Source organism: Gorilla gorilla, chromosome 1, assembly GCF_029281585.2.
Source record: "Gorilla gorilla gorilla isolate KB3781 chromosome 1, NHGRI_mGorGor1-v2.1_pri, whole genome shotgun sequence".
Classification (NCBI taxonomy): Eukaryota; Metazoa; Chordata; class Mammalia; order Primates; family Hominidae; genus Gorilla; species Gorilla gorilla.
In genome coordinates, this window is record NC_073224.2 from 174,953,100 (window position 1) to 174,968,351 (window position 15,252).

Below are 15,252 nucleotides of genomic sequence, written 5' to 3' on the forward strand. Positions count from 1 at the left end.
GCTCACGCCTGTAATCCCAGCACTTTGGGAGGCTGAGGTGGGTGGATCACCTGAGGTCAAGAGTTTGAGACCAGCCTGGCCAATGTGGCAAAACCCCGTCTCTACTAAAAATACAAAAATTAGCTGGGCGTGGTGGTGCGTGCCTGTAGTCCCAGCGACTCGGGAAACTGAGGCAGGAGAATTGCTTGAACCCAGGAGGCAGAGGTTGCAGTGAGCTGAGATCGCGCCACTGCACTCAAGTCTGGGCAGCAAAGCAAGACCCCATCTCACAAGAAAAAAAAAAAAGAAAAAGAAAAATCTGTGTTTCTCCAGCCCCTAGGTTAACATCAAGAGAGGGTCTTTGAGATACAAAGCACATTTCTTTAATTTTTAATTTTGATACAGTCTCAAATTCTGTGTGCCCTTAACCCAGAATCATCAGTTGTTTTAGCTCATTTCCTTTATCATTCTCTCTCTGTCTCTGGCATGTGTGTATGATTTTTTTCTGAAAAAATTTTAGAGTAAATTGGAGACATGAGATGTTAGGGGACCCCTAAACACTTCAGATTATTTGCTGAAAAAAAGGACATTCTCTTATATAACCATAGCAAAATGATTAAAACAAGAAATTTAACTTTGATACAATACTGTTATCTAATCCAGGGTCCATGGACAAATTCCATTAATTGCCCTAATAATGTCTTTTTGTAGTTGTTTGACTTTCCCAGGTCAAATCCAGTCTTAGACCATGCAGTGCATTTGGTTGTCTCATCTCTGTAATCTTCTTTAATCTGGAAGAGTTCCTCAGCTTTTCATTGACTTTCTCTTACTTGAAATTTTTAAAAAAGTACAGGGCAGTTATTTTGTAGAATGTTCTACAAAATAACTCCTACAAGTGTTCTGACTTGCCTAGTGATCACATTCAGGTTGTATATTTTGAGCAGAAATACCACAGAAGTAGTGTTTTGTCCTTCTCAGCACTTTATATGAGAAAGTACATGATGCTGCTTTATCTTAGAACATCACGTACTTTGAACTCTGGTTAAGGCGGTATCCACCATATTTCCCCACTGTAAAGTGACTATTTTTCCTTTTTTTTTTTTTTTTTTGAGATAGGGTCTCTCACTCTGTTGCCCAGGCTGGAGTGTAGTGACTTGATCTCGGCTCACTTCAGTCTCACCCTCCCTGGCTCAACTGATCCTCCCACCTCAGCCTACTGAGTAGCTGGGACTACAGGTGTGCGCCCCCACACCCAGCTAGCTGTTGTATTTTTTGTAGAGATGGGGTGTTGCCGTGTTGTCTAGGGTGGTGTTAAACTCCTGGGCTTAAGCATTCCACCCACCTCTGCCCCCCAAAGTCCTGGGACCACATGCATGAGCCACTGCACCGGCCACCGTTTTTTCTTTTGCAATTAAAAAACAACTGGTCACTGAGGCCAGGTGCAGTGGCTCACGCCTGTAATCCCAGCACTTTGGGAGGCAGAGGCGGGTGGATCACCTGAGGTCAGGAGTTCAAGACCAGCCTGGCCAACATGGTGAAACCCCATCTCTACTAAAAATACAAAAATTAGCTGGGCCTGGTGTGTGCACCTGTAATCCCAGCTAGTTGGGAGGCTGAGGCAGGAGAATCACTTGAACCTGGGAGGTGGAGGTTGCAGTGAGCAGAGATCGCACCACTGCACTCCAGCCTGGGTGACAGGGTGAGACTCTGTCTCAAAAAAAAAAAATTGTCAGGAGGTTTTGGGGACTATGTAAATATTCTGTTCCTCATCAAACACTCACCCACTAGTTTTAGCATTCACTGATGATTTTCAAATTCTATCCTCCCGTTTATTAATTGGCTTTTTACTGCAAGAACGAGAAACTTTCTCTTCTAAGGGATGGTTTCTGATACAACATGTCTGTGAGTTTCTGAGACTTTGTCTCAGTTTATTTGGGCTGCCATAACAAAATATTGTAGACTAGGTGGCTTAAGCAACAGAAATTTATTTCTCACAGTTCTGGAGGCTGGGAAATCCAAGATCAAGATGCCAGCTGGTTCAGTTCCTTGTGAGAGCTCTCTTCCTGGTTTGCAGATGGCCACCTTCTTGCTGTGCCCTCACACATTGCAGAGAGAGTGCTGGTATCCCTTCCTCTTTTAATAAGGGCACTAATCCCACCATGGGCTCCATCCTCATGATCTCGCTAAACCTAATTACTTCCCCAAAGCCTCACCTCCTAATACCATCACACGGGGGATTAGGGCTTCAAAATACGGATTTTGGTGTGGGGGAACACACAGTCCATAACAGACTTTTTTTTTTAACTTTTTAACTTTTAAGTTCAGAAGTACATGTGCAAGTTTCTTATGTAGGTAAACTTGTGTTGTGGGGTTTGTTGTACAGATTATTTCATTACCCACTATTAAGCCCAGTACCCATTCGTTATTCTTCCTGATCCTCTTTCTCTACCCTCCAATGGGCCCCAGTGTCTCTTGTTCCCCTCTATGTGTCCATGCGTTCTCATCATTTAGCTCACACTTGTAAGTGAGAACATGTGGTATTTAGTTTTCTGTTCCTGCATTAGTTTGTTAAGGATAATCGCCTCCAGCTCCATCCATGTTCCTGCAAAGGACATGATCTCATTCTTTTTTATGGCTGCATAGTACTCCATGGTGTATGTACCATATTTTATTTTCAAATACCAATGATGGACATTTAGGTTGATTCCAAGTATTTGCTATGGCGAGTAGTGCTGCAGTGAACATACATGTGAATATATCTTTATGATAGAACGATTTGTATTCCTTTGGGTATATACCCAGTAATGGGATTGCTGGGTCAAATGGTATTTCTGCATAACAGACTTTTAAAAGGAAAAATAGGCTGGGTGTGTTGGCTCATGCCTGTAACCCCAGCACTTTGGGAGGCTGAGGCAGGCAGATCACTTGAGTTCAGTAGTTTAAGACCAGCCTGGGCAACATAGTGAAACTCCATCTCTACAAAAAATACAAAAAAAATTAGCTGGGCACAGTGGTTTATGTCTGTAGTCCCAGCTACTTGAGAGGCTGAGATGGGAGTATCACCTGAGCCCTGGAGTTTGAGGCTGCAGTGAGGTGTGATCATGCCACTGCCCTCTAGCCTGGGTGACAGAGTGAGACCCTGTCTCAGGAGAAAAAAAAAAGGAAAAATAAATACCCACTATTGTAAGAAGATGGTATCCTCATTGGATTGGGTAACTGATATTGAGCCTTGACCCCTGCATAGTAAAAGTAATTCCTTCCTTTGTCCTTTGTAATGATTCTTTTACTTTGTTCATATTTTTACTATCAAATGGTGAGTTAATTTTGCTCCTCTCCTCTTATTTGGCACTGAAGTCTGTTTCTTATTTGTTGGTATCAGATAAATCTGAATTTAAATTCCATACTTCCAGTTGTGTGTGACATTGGCCATGTTATTTGGGCCTCACCCTCCTTGCCCACAAAATCGGGATGATAACCCTTATCTCAGTGCTATTGGGAGGATTAAATCAGATAACATATGTAAAAACATGTAACATGGTATCTGATAAAAAGAATACAATTAGTAAATAAGTTTTCTGTCTTTGACTTAAAGTTCCAATTTTTAGTGACACATTTTTGTAAGTTTCAATGACTTCATTGCTCTCTTCAAGGGGTTAGATGATCTTCTTAGATAAGAAGTTTGCATCAGAAAGAGAAAGGATTAGTGGTATCTATCAACTTTTACATGATTTGTATGGTTATACCAGTCCCTCCCTCCCTCCCTCCCTTCCTCCCTCCCTCCCTCCCTCCCTTTCTCCCTCCCTCCCTCCCTCCCTTCCTTCCTTTCTTCCTTCCTTCCTTCCATTTGCCACATAGTTAATGGCATTTGCTATATGCTAGTCACTATTCTGGGTGCTAGGGATAGAACAGCAGACAAAATCTCCTGACTTGACATCCATTATATTCTAATCAAAGGAGACAGATAAATATAAAAATAAACTTTTAAAATTAGATAGGGTAAGTGCTATGGAGAAAAATAACACTGGGAAGGAGAATAAGAATTGTGAGGGGATTGCTATTTTAATTAGTCAGGGAAGGACTCACTGATGAGACAGCACATGAGCAGAGACCTCAAGGAGATGAGGCATTGAGTTATTAGTGTAGCTGAGGGAAAAGCGTTCCAGGCAAAGGAAATATTTCAGACAAGAAACCTAAGGCACAGATTGACTTACTGAGGGTTCACCCAAAGGAATCATAAAAAGAGCTCAGGCAGTTCTGTGGAGCACAAAAGCACTCTACTTCCCTTCTGTGAGCTTGATTATAGGTAAGAGCAGAATGGCTGGACAGCTGTTGGGGTTGTGCCAGCTGTGGCAGCGTGCCACGCAGACTTCCCTTCCAGAAAAAACCTGCTGCAAGGAATGCAGAATGCTGACAGCTTCTAGTCTGGATCCACCCCAGCATCCAGGGTGCAGCACTTTCTCCCAGGCAGCCCTCTACCAATGACTGAGCATGGCAGGGGTACTAGGGCATGACCACTGCCATACAACGTGGGACTTTTTTGAGGGCAATCCTTGTGCCAGAGCTCCCTATTAGGCTGACCAGGACATTTCCAGAGCTGCACCACAGTCTGAGACTCTATTCACCCACACAGTCATCCTTCCTTACCCTTCTCCTTTTACAAGTCTCAGACCTGCAACATGGTTTTAAGGCTTTCCCTGCCCTCTCCAGCTCCCTCTTCCTTTTGCCTTTCACAGTTATTACAACCCAGTGCTTTCACTTATAAACCCATCCTGGTGCCTGTCTGCTTCCTAGAGGACCCAAATTGACAGGAAGCGGAGCAAAAATACATGTAAGGAGATTTTGCTCTGCTTCTTCTGCCGGCATCAGTCAGAGATAGACCAAGGGAATTGGAGGAGGACAGGCGGCAGTGATGTCAAGGATGATCAAAGTTTCGAGATAATTGGCTGGGCGCAGTGGCTCACACCTGTAATCCCAGCACTTTGGGAGGCTGAGATGGGCGGATCACTTGAGGTCAGCCTGGCCAACATGGTGAAACCCCATCTCTACTAAAAGAAAAAAAAAAAATTAGCCAGGTGTGGTAAATTACCCAGGTGTGGTGGTGTGCGCCTGTAGTCCCAGTTACTCAAGAGACTGAGCCAGGAGAATAGCTTGAACCCAGGAGGCAGAGGTTGCAGTGAGTCGAGATTGCACCACTGCACTCCAGCCTGGGCGACAGAGTGATACTCCATCTAAAAAAAACAAAAAACCCCAAAAGTTTCCAGATAACCAGCTCTACTCAGGCCATCTCAAATAATATACAATCTGAATGAAACCTGCTTATTTAAAAAAAATGGTTTTTATTTTTTTGAGACTGCCTAACTCTGTTGCCCAGGCTAGAGTGCAGTGGCGCAATCTCAGCTCACTGCAGCCTCTACCTCCTAGGTTCAAGCAATTCTCCTGCCTCTGGCTCCAGAGGTGCACTCCGCCATGCCTGGCTAATTTTTGTATTTTTTAGTAGAGATGAGGTTTCACCATGTTGGCCAGGTTGGTCTCAAACTCCTGGCCTCAGGTGATCTGCCCGCCTCTGCCTCCCAAAGTGCTGGGATTACAGGTGTGAGCCACTGCACCTGGCCAAACCTTATTTAAAATGCAAACAATTTCAAAAGCAACTCCTCTAGAAGCTCATAGCAGCCAGATGGCTGCCCCTAAGCTTTTCTTATGTAGAAATTCTGGGGCTACCAATGGAACAGTTCCAAACCCTTCCTTCCTTCTTTCCTGTTCTAGAGGAGGAAAGGATTAGTTAACAAACTAGAATCCAGAGGGGCAGCGTGCTTTGAGAGGGGAAGCTGGCACTCATTTTCACTGCTGGAAGCCAAACCGTGGGATTCTGAGGTCTCCAGGGACATTTTCTAGATCTCCAACTGTGATGATCATCTCTGTCTTATACCCCAGGCTGTGTTCAAAGGACTGCCTGTGTCTGGCTCACCATGCTCCACTGACATTCCAGCCAGAAACCATTCTCGGTGTTGATAGAACAATGCTCTAATCACATAGCTGAAATTACAGTTTGGGGCTCAATAAGGTAATGGTTCAAAAGACTTTCTGTGGAAATCTCTGCAATCCCATCTGGAAAGCAAACACTGGCTGGATAGGAAGTAGCGTTGGGGTGGGATCACATGGAAGGCATGTAGACAAAGTTATGACCCAGGATTTCAGAGTGAATATCCTCTATGTGCCAGGCACTTTTACAGGTTTATATTTCTAGAACCAACCTATGATGCTGGAATGATAATTTGAGGTAATCCCTACTTTATGGCTTAGAAAAATGTGGTTTGGCTGGGTGTGGTGGCTCATGCCTGTAATCCCAGCATTATGGGAGGTCAAGGCAGGAGGATCGCTTGAGTCCAGGAGTATAAGAGTAGCCTGGGCAACATGGCAAAACCCCATCTCTACAAAAAATATAAAAAATTAGCCAGGCATGGTGGTATGCACCTATAGTCATAGCTACTCGGGAGGCTGAGCTGGAAGCATTTCTTGAGCCTAGGAGGTCGAGGCTACAGTGAGCTGTGATCATGCCAGCGCACTCTAGCCTGGGTGACAGAGTAAGACCCTGTCTCAAAAAAGGAAAGAAAAAAGAAAGAAAAAAAAATTGATTTGTAAAGTTAAGTGATTTTTTCCAAGGTCATAGTGCTAGCAAGTAGCAAACCTAGGATTCGAGCCAGGTCTTCAGATGCTAAATTTAGTGACTTTTTAATGATTTTACTGCTGGCTAACTATTCTCTTGCCTTTATCCATATTCCTGTGTCAATAATAGTATTTTACCCTGTGGCCTCACCTCTTTGCTTAGTTGATTAGATAAAAATCATGTTGATTTTTAGTGAGGCCGTGGTTGGGAAGCACTGTAGTGGACATTTGCTAGTTTTCGACATCCCCGACATCCCTTTTCCTCCTCTTTTGGTAAATGTATTCTAATTTCTCTCTGGATAACTCCCTCTTCCCCGACTTGGAATCCATGTTTCGGGTGGGCTCTAACCCTTGCTTCGGGAATGGGATCTGTGAATCCCCCTAAATCAGTGTACCTATTCCTCTTGGCCACTGCAGTTTGGATTGATCTGTAATCAGTCAGGACCCGTAAGTCTTTTTGCCAGTGCTTCTGTGAGCAAGCACTCTTCTCCTGTTGGCCTGAACCTGGAAGAATGTGTGGCTGGAGCTGCTATAGCCATCTTGCTGTTCTAATTGGTGAGGCCTATCCAAGAATGGGGCTCAGACAGTGAAAACAGAGCTAAGAGGGGAGAAGGAAGAAATCAGGTTCTGGTGTCACTTTTTTTTTTTTTTTTTTTTTTTTTGAGAGACAGTTTCGCTCTTGTTGCCCAGGCTAGAGTGCAATGGCACGATCTCAGCTCACTGCATCCTCTGCCTCCCGGGTTCAAATGATTCTCGTGCCTCAGCCTCCTGAGTAGCTGAGATTACAGGTGCCTGCCGCCACGCCTGGCTAATTTTTGTATTTTTAGTAGAAATGGAGTCTCACCATGTTGGCCAGGCTGGTCTCAGACTCCTGACCTCATGTGATCTGCCCACCTTAGCCTCCCAAAGTGCTGGGGTTACAGGTGTGAGCCACCACCCCTAGCGTTTTTTTTTTTTTTTTTTTTTTTTTTGCTTTGGACCAGGCCACTCTTGAAGCCAGAACTACCTCCAAGAACTTTCAGTTCTGTGATACAACAAGTTCCATTAATGCTTAAGCTAATAATGTATGTTGGATTTTCTGTTACTTTCAACTGCAAGAGGCTTACCTGTTACAAAAGACTCTCAATTCAATTTCACCCAAGTTAAGAATCAATTAGGACTCAACAATAAAAAGACAAATGACCCAATTTAAAATGAGCAAATGATATGAATAGACATTTCCCCAAAGAAGATGTACAAGTAGCCAATAAACTCTTGAAAAGATGTTCAACATCATTAATCATTAAGAAAATGCAAATCAAAACCACAATGAGATATAACTTTACGCCCCCTAGGATGGCTGTAATAAAAAATATGAACAAGTGTTGGCAAGGATATGGAGAAATTAGAACCCTTGTACCTTGCTGGTAGGAATGTAGGTGGTACAGACACTTTGGAAAACAGTCTGGCAGGTCCTCAAATGATTAAACATAGAGTTACCAGCTATTCTACTCCTAGGTATATACCCCCAAAACATGGAAATATATGGCCACAAAAAGTTTTGTACAAGAATGCTCATAGTACTTGTATTCATAACAGCCGAAAATGGAAAACAATTCAAATGTCCAGCAATAGGAGATTGGATAAACACATTGTGATATATTCATACAAAGGAATACTACTCAGCAATAAAAGGAACGAGCCACTGGTACATGCAAAAAAAAAAAAAAAAAGGATGAATCTAGAACCATGGTGAGTGAAAGACACCAGACGCAAAATAATAAATACGGTATGACTCCATTTATATGCAGTCCCAGAGCAGGCAAACTAATCTATGGTGATAGGATTAGAAAGTGGTTCCCTCGGCCGGGCGCAGTAGCTCACACCTGTAATCCCGGCACTTTGGGAGGCCGAGGTGGGTGGATCATGAGGTCAGGAGATTGAGGCCATCCTGGCTAACACGGTGAAACCCCATCTCTACTAAAAATACAAACAATTAGCCTGGCATGGTGGTGGGCACCTGTAGTCCCAGCTCCTCGGGAGGCTGAGGCAGGAGAATGGCATGAACCCAGGAGGTGGAGCTTGCAGTGAGCCGAGATTGTGCCACTGCAGTCCAGCCTCAAAAAAAAGAAAGTGGTTCCCTCAGTGAGAAGGAAAGGGGGTTTGACTAGAAAGGGACAAGAGGATGAGACAACTTTCTGGAACTTTAGATGGTAGTTACATTAATGTGTACAATTATCGAAATCTATTGGCCAAGCATGGTGGCTCAGGCTTGTAATACCAGTGCCTCAGGAGGCCGAGGTGGGAGGATTGCTTGAGGCCAGGAATTCAAGACCAGCCTGGGCAACATAGCTTGTCAAAAATAAAAAATAAAAATTAGCCCAGTATGGCTATGTATGCCTGTGTATGCCTGTGTCTCCAGATACTCGGGAGGCTGAGGTGGGAGAATCACTTAAGCCTAGGGGATTGAGGTTGCAGTGAGCCATGATCACTCCACCGTACTTCAGCTTGGGTGACAGAACGAGACCCTGCCTCTAAAATTAAAAAAAAAGTCATTGAACCGAACTTTAACATCAGCGTATTAAATACTTCACTTAAAAATAATTAATAGTTGGAATGATACAGAGAAGATTAGCATGGCCCCTATGTAAGGATGACAGGAAAAAAAATTCTGTGTTTTAAATGTTTACTGCTTCCTCGCTTTTCATGAGAAAAAAAGCATCCACTGAATTTATATGATCTAACAGGTGTGAAAAACTCCCTATCAAAAAATATCATTCCCCACCAACTTAAGAATAGACTGAATTTCCCCTGATTAGTTTCTCCTTTGATATACACATTGAAAGCCCTAAATAAAATGCTATATTAATTTTTCCCAATGAATATTTTAGCATGACACTAATGTGTGAAGTTGGTTCTCCTCCCTCTTAGCAAGGTCCTGCAACCCACTATTGACTATGTTAAAATCTAAAAATAAAGAAGATAATAAAAGTAATAAAATGGTGATTACCTTCTTCAAGTTGCTTAGAAGTCTGAAGAGGCACCAACTCTTACAAACTAAATTTTCACTTTGGCTGACTCAGTCTCATTTCTTAATTTTTTCTTTACGTCACCCCACCTCCCAGCCTTATGCCTCATCACTTACTACCTACTGATCAGTTTAATGGACCTCAGAAAGGCTATGGAAATCTAAAATGCAGAGTCATTTACAAACTTCATGCCCTCCAATCCCTATGGGTGCACTGGAATATCCATTTTGTTGGTGATTTATGGGTTAGAAAGAGCCCTTAATTGCTTCACTAGCATGGACTTCTCTGTGACCAAGAAAAAATTTAAAAAAAAAAAATGGCAATGTGGGCTCCTTTGAGAGAAAGGAGAGGGGACATTACACAAGAAAAATGTTATTTTCCAATATCAAGAAAATTCATTAGCAAACACATTAAAATGCACTCAAGTAGTCATCACCCTGAATTGTTTTGGAAAAGGCCCTGCTTTGGAAAAACACAGGGCAAAAACATTACTCTTGTAGCTTGGCACAATGAGATGGCAGGATGACAAATGTCTTATTCTCTACTGTGCCTTAATATTCAGAGGACATCTGCTACTGTGTATTTCTCCCTCCCTTGAGTCACCTTTATCACAGTCTAACATTGTGTTATTGCTGTTTCCCATGTCCACCTGTTACAGTGATAAGACACAGCTGTACTCCTCCAGTGTGTGGGAAGCAAATGAGTCTGAAAGTCAGGAGGCTGAGCTTCTAGTTCCATTGTTGTACTAACTATGCACTCTTAGGCAAATATTGCAAATTCTCTTGGTTTTAGTGTCCTCTTCTAAAAAAATGGGAAGTATAATAGACATGGTTCCAATGAAATGGAAGCTAAGTCTTACCCCCAGGCATTAGGGGTTCCTCAGGTCATAGAACCAATATATAGAAAAGGGGTGATATATCCTTAACAGCAGTAATTAGATTGCTGCTACCTAGCGGGGATAGACAGGGAAAGCTACGTTTAGAACTCAGGGATTCAATGAACAACTTCTTAGCATTCCTTGGCCCAGTGTTCTGGTGAATGGAAAAGTGCAGCCACCCAATAAAGACAAGATTATCAATGCCTCATATCCTACACGCAACAAAGTTTGGGTCTCTCCAAATCTACTTTGGAAAATAGGCAAAAGCATCTTTACTATGGGACAAGTAGCCTGGGACAAGGAAAGAGGTAAAACACATCCTGCTGAAGTGCCGATGGAAGGAAAGAACAGAAGTGGGAGGTGGAAGAAGGTAGCCTTGAGTACCAATGTATGCCTTGTCGTCAGCTGCAGAAGCAGGGATTATAACAGCTATAATTTAAATCCCTTGGTCATTTCTCCTTCTCCCCAAACCTTGTATTTTAAAAGAAAAACACTGGAAGTGGCTACCACTTTAGATTCAGATGGACATGTGAACAACTTCTCATCACTTCGGATCTACTCTTTGCCCAGCTCTATTCTGCTGAGTTCTCTGGGTGGTTGACCTAAATGCATTACATCCACAGATTCTCTTGTCTTCTGGCTTCTGGTTGGGTTCAGCAACAAAGAGCACAGACAGAAGATTGGGAGAGGGAAGGGAGAGGAGCAAAATCAGGGTATTTATCCCCTTTGTATGCGGTCACTGTGGTGTGGACTGGCTCTGTCTTTCCACTAGAGGTCATAGCTCAAGTTGAGTAGCTCTCTCCACATAGCTCTATCTCCTGGTTCTAATAAAGGCTTTCTTTCCCTGCCCCAAAGGGTGGGAAAGGCACCCCAAGTTACTAGTTCTAGAGTATTTTGTTACCACATTTGAGTTCCTTAAACCCTGCCCACACCTTTGTAGATGGTCCTTTTAAATTAAACTCTTCTCAAATTACCAAATTTGTACAAATAATTTCTTTTCTAGTGGAGCCCTAACTAATATGGACAAGTTTCTTATAGGAACCACAAGTGGTAATTGTAAAATCAGATAAGATTTATTAAAATGTGTGTGAAGTTTCTTAGAAGAATATAATGCCTTTGTAGAAGTTCAAATGAGACATATGCAATACATATAGAAAAGTGCATAAAGCATATATGTGCAGTTTGAATGATTATAAAATGAACATCTACATAACCAGTACTGTGATCCAGATATAAAATATTGCTGCCTCCCCAGAAGCACAGTGAATCGTTTCCAGTTTCAAGCTACTCAGAACAACGATGCTGAGAAAATTCTTGTACTTGTCTGTAGTACACATTGCAAGAGTTTCTCTAGGACAGTGGTTCACAGTCTTTTGGTGATAATGTGGATTGGTGATGAGAGTTCTCATAGGCTGTTGCTGAGAGTATAAATTAGCACAACCACTTTGAAAGAGTGTGGCATTGTCTAACAGAACTAAAGTTATAAACAGCTTTTTTTTTTTTTTTTTTTTGAGACGGAGTTTTGCTCTTTTTGCCCAAGCTGGAGTGCAATGGCGTGATCTCAGCTCACTGCAACCTCCGCCTCCCGGGTTCAAGCGATTCTCCTGCTTCAGCCTCCCATGTAGCTAGGATTACAGGCATGCACCAGCACGCCTGGCTAATTTTATACTTTTAGTAGAGACGGGGTTTCACCATGTTGGCCAGGCTGGTCTTGAACTTCTGACCTCAGATGATCTGCCCACCTTGGCCTCCCAAAGTGCTTTGATTACAGGCGTGAGCCACCACGCTCTGCCTTCTTCTTCTTTTTTTTTTTTTTTTTTTGAGACAGAGTCTCGCTCTGTCACCCAGGCTGGAGTGCAGTGGCATGATCTCGGCTCACTGCAACCTCTGCCTCCCGGGTTCAAGCAATTCTCCTGCTTTAGCCTCTCAAGTAGATGGGATTACAGGTGCCTGTCACCGCACCCTGCTAATTTTTGAATTTTTAGTAAAGATGGGGTTTCATAATGTTGGTCAGGCTGGTCTTGAACTCCTGGTCTCAGGTGATCCACCCACCTTGGCCTCCCAAAGTGTTAGGATTACAGGAGTGAGCCACCATGCCCGGCCTCACATCTTCTGACATAGCAACTTCACTATTTTGCATGATGTTTGCTACAGATTTTCTGTAGGTACCCTATTTCACTTAAAAGTTTCCTTTTATTTCAAGTTTGCTGATTTTTAAAATTAAGAATACATATTGACTTTTTTTTTTTTTAACCATTCACTTTTCCTAAATATATTGGGGGGGGGGCGGTCATATGGGTTCTCTCCTTTATTCTATTAACATGACAAATCACATTGTTTCATTTTCAAATATGAAACCAATTTTGTATTCCTAGGATACACTTGCTTTTCTATATTATCTTTTTGTATTGCTGGCTTCAGTTTGCTAATATATTGTTTCAGATTTTTTTCAACATACATCCATAGGTCAAATTAGATTGTAATTTTATTTTGACATAGTCTTCACATGAATTTTAGTGTCTTATGAGTTTGAGAGTTGTTCCTTCTTGTATGTGTTTATGTAATATTAAAATACTTTGTTCCTTAAAAGATTGGTGGAAGTCATATGAAAGGCTTCTGGTCCTGGAATTTTCTTTGTGGATTTTCTGTAAACGATTCAACTTATTTAATGATCATAGGATTGTTCGAGATTTTTGTTTTTGTTTTTTGTATTTTTTTATTTTTATTTTTTGAGACTGAATCTCACTCTGTCCCCCAGGATGGAGGGCAGTGGCGCGATCTTGGCTCACTGCAAGCTCCGCCTCCTGGGTTCACCCCATTCTCCTGCCTCAGCCTCCCGAGTAGCTGGGACTACAGGCGCCCGCCACCACGCCCGGGTAATTTTTTTGTATTTTTAGTAGAGACGGGGTTTCACCATGTTAGCCAGGATGGTCTCGGTCTCCTGACCTCGTGATCTGCCCGCCTCGGCCTCCCAAAGTGCTGGGATTACAGGCGTGAGCCACCGGGCCCGGCCTTTATTATTTTTTTCAAATGCTCTCTTAGCAGAATCATGTTCATGTTTTTAAAATATCTTTATAAGGTTTGTTGATTTTTCCCCGAGGAAATTAGTCCATATAGTGTACTTTGTCAAATGGATTAGCTTTAACTCATTCATTATATCCTCTTATTATCTTTCCAGTGTGTACAACATCTGGAGTAATATCCCCTTTTTCACTCCTGATAGCGTGTGTGTGTGTGTGTGTGTGTGTGTTCTCTCTCTCTCCCTCTGTGTGTGTGTATGTGTGTCTCTCATTAGTTTCACCAAATATTTTACACCTTTTTTAGTCTTCTCAAAGAATCAACTATTGGCTTTATTGTTCCTGTTACATAGTTTTTCTATTTTACACATTTTTGTTCTTATTCGTTATCTCTTTCCTACTTCTTTATTTCTGTTTATCTTGCCGTTTATTTCTAATATCCTGAGGCAGATGCTTGACTTACTTACTTTTAGCCTTTTTTCTTTTCTAATATAAAATGTAAGGCTATAAATCAGCTCTGTAAACACTTTTTAGCTATTACCCTAAATGTTTTTGATATGAAGTAATATTTAAGTCACTCACACATTTTAAAAAGGCACAGTTCACAGCCAGGTGCGGTGGCTCACACCTGTAATCCCAGCACTTTGGGAGGCTGAGGCGGGAGGATCACCCGAGATCAGGAGTTCGAGACCAGCCTGGCCAACATGGTGAAACCCCATTTCTACTAAAAATACAAAAATTAGTCGGGCCTGGTGGCAGACACCTGTAATCCCAGCTACTTGGGAGGCTGAGGCAGGAGAATCGCTTGAACCCGGGAGGTGGAGCTTGCAGTGAGATCCTGCCACTGAACTCCAGCCTGGGCGACAAGAGTGAGAATCTGTCAAAAAAAAAAAAAAAGTCAGAGTTCACAATTAAAAATTTTTTCCACTATGATTTCTTCTTTGACCCATGAGTTATTTAGAAGCATGGTTTTAATTTTCCAAACATGGAGATGCTCTGTTTACCTTTTTATTATTGATTTATAGTTAGATCATTTTAGGTCAGAAAACATCCTCTGTATTAATCTTTTAATATCTGTTGAGGCTTGTTTTAATGACTATGTATGAGTCCATTTTTGAAATATTCTGTGTGGACTTCAGAATTTTTTTCTGCAGTTGTTGAATGAAATATATATAATCTCTATTAGATCAGTTTTATTAATCATTATTGTTTGAATCCTCTAATGATTTATTTTTATTTTTATTTTTTTGAGACAGAGTCTCTCTCTGTTGCCCAGGCTGGAGTGCAGTGGCGCAATTTCAGCTCACTACAACCTCCGCCTCCTGGGTTCAAGCAATTCTCATGCCTCAGCCTCCCGAGTAGCTGGGACTACAGGCTGTGCCACCATGCCCAGCTAATTTTTATATTTTTAGTAGAGACAGGGTTTCGCCATGTTGGCTAGGCTGGTCTCAAACTGCTGAGCTCAGGTGATTCACCTGCCTCGGAGGCCTCCTAAAGTGCTGGGATTACAGGTATGAGCCACCACTCCTGGCCTATTTAATGATTTTTCTTGTTCTATCAATTATCGAGCGATGCATTTTTTAATTTCCCATATAATTGTAGATTTGTCTATTTCTCCATATGGATCTTCTGATTTTTCTCTTATATAATTTGTGGCTGCACTACTAGGTACTAATAAATTCAAAATTTGTATATTTTCCTAGTAAGC

The 15,252-nt window shown here is 42.1% G+C and overlaps 1 protein-coding gene and 1 non-coding gene across 2 annotated transcripts in view; both read left to right on the forward strand.

The window, feature by feature from the left end:
- The window catches only part of JAK1 (Janus kinase 1), a 232,544-nt gene that overhangs the window by 34,458 nt on the left and 182,834 nt on the right, over positions 1-15,252 (forward strand). The window lies entirely within an intron of this gene.
- LOC115932222 (U6 spliceosomal RNA) lies at positions 9,203-9,309 on the forward strand. The gene has a single exon (XR_004068539.2). It is a non-coding gene; the product is annotated as a U6 spliceosomal RNA (small nuclear RNA).